Below are 4,579 nucleotides of genomic sequence, written 5' to 3'. Positions count from 1 at the left end.
TATCCTTGTCACATTGTTTTTGTAAAATAACATAGTTGGCACACAAAGAAATCCCAAGAAAAGTGTCAAGACCTGGAGAAACAAGTTTTCCTTTTCTGGTAAATGAAACCGCATTTCAGGATAGAATATGAAGCTTAAAAGAGAAAATATAGGACAGAGGAGAAGATGAAGACCTCAGTAGTTGAAGTTGCGGACTGAAGCTGAATCAGATCCTTAAAATTATAAAATGTGATCATTTGCAGTTAAAGTACTGAAGCAATAGTGTTATATATGCTGATGGTAAAAAGTTATTTTATTCATGTTTTAGTTCAATATTAGCAAAAGAATGTGTCCTGATGAATAGATAACTACAGTGTACTGCCTCAAAACACTGTTACTGAAAACAAACAACCTTGCAACCAGCCTGCAGGTCATCTGGTCTGTAACAGTCATATGATTCAACAATAAAAAACATTACACTTTAACTCTATTGTTTGATGACTAAAATAATGTATAATTTCCCGAATTGATTTAAAATGGAGGAGGTTCATGCATTGTGATACACATGCTGTCTCTTTAATTAAAACAATCCTGATCAACATGTTGGCATATTTGGCACAAACTCCATCGTCTTTCCTCTTTCTCAGTTGCACCGGCCTGCCGCCTTGTGGACAGAAACGGTACAGCAGCGCGACAGAGACTGAATGTTTCCTTGGAAACATTCAGTTTCCCGTCAGTCTTTTAGCTCCCCCTTCACCAAAAAGAAAAAAGAACACACAGCCTTTCAGATAGGTGGATGCAGAAGTGGATGCATACGCACACATCACACACACCCCTCACTCACAGGCCTGAGTGTTCAGGTAAATGGGCTGAAAATGAACAGGAGCTGCTGGATGAGTGTGTGGGAGCTGAGAGCACCTCTGTGTGTCTGCTGCGTCCTCCCACTCAGTGTGAGAGGCAGACGCAGAGCATTTAGTCTATTTCAGGGTCTGGATATGTGAGGTCTTTTCTTCACTGTTCCCTCCAAGACCACATGACTCACTCACACGAACACAATCTGACTCCTGCAGGCAGCGAGGCATCGCCGCTCTGGAAAGCAGGCCCTCGAAGTGGAAGCCACTGCGATCAATCACGAGCAAACGCTTTCACTTACTCTCAAACATCGTCACATTTACTGTTTGTTAGTAGCAGAAACCTCACTGCATCGTTCACTGTCTTATCTCATATCTTACTCTTATATTGTTGTATCGTGTTGTTTTTATTCTGCTAATAACTCACCATGTTCACGTACCTCTTAGGTAACCAGGTGGCATTTTGAGCATCTATCAGCAATGCTAGAAATATCAGACCTTTAACGCTGAGATTACACTGACTGATAAGAGCGTCGAGCACAGACGGTGCAGCTCCTCAGCAGGAGAGAAATCTGGAGTCTTAGGTCCTGAGATAAGTATGTATATTGAAAACTGTACATTTATTGATATGATCTTTAACTGTGACTCAATTCCTTTTCATTAAAAAATAACCTCAAACTATTAACATTATTATCTACCCATTTGAAACCATAATTATTATTAGTATTTCAGAGTAAACTGAAAATGACATTTATTTATACATTTTTAGTCAGGAAGAGCACACATTTCAATACATCCATACAAATCACATAAATGGTTATTTTCAACCAATGAATGTGAAAGCAGCTGGCTCTAATTCTGCATTGATTAGCTTAAAAAGAAAAACAATTAGCTTGAGTCCAAAAACCAAAAACAGGTCGTCAACAATCAATAGTTACATCACTGAACTTCTTCTAAATGTCCTTTTCACTCTACAAGTACACATTAAACAAAGGAGACACAACCTGTCAGTTATTGAGCTTTTGAGGTGTTGCCAGGCAGATTACGTTATCTTTACACAGAGCTAGGCTAGCTGTTCCCCTCCGCTTCCAGTCTTTGTGCTAAGCTAAGCTAAGGTAACCTAATGCTGGCGTTAGCTATGTAGCAGACAGATGCATTGTGGGATTGACGGGTGAACACCTGACCTGCGTCACTGTGAGTATAAACTACGAGAACTATAAGCTAACCAAGAAGAAAGCAACTTGCCGTCTCAACTTCTACTTCTACTTTTAGTCCCTGAACGGCTTCTTGCTGTGGACGCGTCGCTTCTGTTGCGACACCAACGTCAAGCTTTACACACACACAGACATGTGATGGAGGAAGTCGTTCTCACTTCCTCTTTTTCTCACATGGTGACCTCGTTCCTGCTGCTGGGGTCACACCGAGTTAGTCTCAGTTCATGTGGTTCTGTGGTTTCACAGTAATTATTAATCCTCTGAAGAGAGCAGGTGTTTCATGACGAGGCGTCTGCAAGCGTTTTGCGACGACGTCACCATTTCTTGCTCGGGTTGTGAGTCCAAAAAGCTCAAAGACGACAAAGCTACTAGCAACTACTGTCAATTAGTGTCATGTGATCATGACTTTTTGCTCAACGCAAATCACATGGAGCCACTGTGTGCCGTGAACACAAGGGAAATCTATTCATCCTGTTCTGCTATCGCAGATCTTTAGATCACAGGACATATAGTCCTTAGAGCGTGTGGGACTGAGGTCATGTCCTCCATCACCCGAACTTAAAAGGAAGTGCGTCTCCGTTGCAACATCTCATAGATCTGAGGTGAGGTTATGGCAACACAGGAAGCATTATATCACACACACTTCCTTTTTCTCTACTCACTGAAAGAGCTGAATGTGTCGGTGTGAAACTCTGACGTGGCACAGAGGGTTAAATGTTGTAGAGAATAAGCTGGATGGAAGATTGCTTTGTCTTTCATGTATTGCACATCTTTTTTCTAGGAAAGTTAGGATGAAGGTTGGTGTAATATTGCAGTAAACATGAGATGGAGGCAGATTTTAGCAAAACCTCCAGCTCCAACGCGCAGTAACTGTATTTGTTACATATATGTATACATGTTGTATAATTTCTATATAATTATAGAAGTTATGTATGGAAGCCCATTTTCGCCCCCAAAAAAAATTAGGGCCAAAAAAAAAAAAAAAGGCTTTTTTTTGACAATGAAAAAAAAACCACTTTTTTTTGGACTTTTTTTGGGGTCAAAAAAAAAAGTTGTATTTTTTTTTGGTCATTATAAAAAGAAAATTTTTTTGGTCCTCTTTTTTTTTCCGTCATTTTATTTTGTGGTGGAGTTGGGCTTCCGTAAGTTCTCATTTCTCTCCTGGAATAAAACGGGAAACATAAGAAACATTTTTTTTTTCATTGACTTTTTTTTTGTGGGCAAAAAAAAAAAAGAAGTCTTTTTATTTGTCCTAATTAATTTTTTTTTTTGGTCCTGACTTTTTTTTTGTGGCGGGAATGGGCTTCTATAGGTAATGCTAACATACGATCAGCTACTTTTTCCAACAACTGTGAAGTAAGCAGCACTTTCCTTTAGTAGAATTATTAAAGAATATGAATATATTCAGTAAAACGACAACAAACCTGTTTTCATCTCAGAATCTGTTCCGCTAGTGGACAACAGCTGTTCATCAGGATCCATTTTAAACGCTTAGTCTTTGATTTAAATCACCTCATAACAATCAAAAAAGTAATCCTCAACATGTGAGAACATTTTCTTTCCACTGACACACAGTGAGTCCTTTGCTTCTGGAGTTATGTATTATTTTACATCTGTGAAGCAAAGTGAACACATTTGACCACTTGCTGGGATCAAAATTGTGTAGCTAGGCAACTAAACCAGGTTGCACATTTTTATCACAGCTTTTTTTTGTGCTGTCTGTTCCCTTTTTATCTTAAAAAAAAGATCTACGAAAATCTCGCCCTCAAATATTACAGGATTGTTGCTTTTACAGAGAGAAGGTTGGCGCAGGCTTTACATGTGATGCCCACCTGTCTGCATGATCACCTAGTGTGTGTGTGTGTGTGTGCTTCTGCTGATCTGTGTCTGTTTATTCACATTTTTCCAATCAAATAGAAAGAATTGAACCTATTCATGTATCTGTAATCATTAAGTCGGCATGCATTGTATAAAACTGCAGCAATCGCAGTAATAAACAGAACAGATTGAAGGAAAGGACGACGAGTCGTGTTGCTTACATAACCGCAGTGGCAGTTACTGCAGGCCGTCATTGTGGAAACAGCGCAGGCATGAAGCGAACCTTTCTTCACACAGGATGTGAACAGTGCGAGCATGTCATGAGATCCAAATTGGGAAGCTGACCTTGAGTCTCTGTGGTTTAGAGCGACACTGGAGGCGGCGGCCCGGCGGCCCGTCTGAGGAACGGTTTGCAGAGCAGCAGCCTGCAGTCTGCAGCCTGTACGGCGGACACAAGAAGCCCTCTCTGTCCTCGGCTCCACCGCCGAGAAAACATGCGGCGGGTGGAGGGGAACCACCCCCCCCCCCCGACTGAACACACGACTGGAAACCCTTCCCACTACCCAAACATCTTGAACCAGAAGCTGTTGTTTTTTGTTCACTTGGGCCACGATCCCTCACTCGAGAAGACGTTGGAAAGCTACTCGGTAAACATTCAAAACCAGCAACTCTTTTTCATTTCTGTCAAGAAGTGTGGCATCGAGTGCACGTTTAAAC

The sequence above is a fragment of the Clinocottus analis genome, unplaced genomic scaffold (assembly GCF_023055335.1).
Source record: "Clinocottus analis isolate CAN_PGR_092001 unplaced genomic scaffold, fCliAna1.0.p SCAF_11, whole genome shotgun sequence".
Classification (NCBI taxonomy): domain Eukaryota; kingdom Metazoa; phylum Chordata; class Actinopteri; order Perciformes; family Cottidae; genus Clinocottus; species Clinocottus analis.
This window is presented reverse-complemented; position numbering follows the sequence as displayed.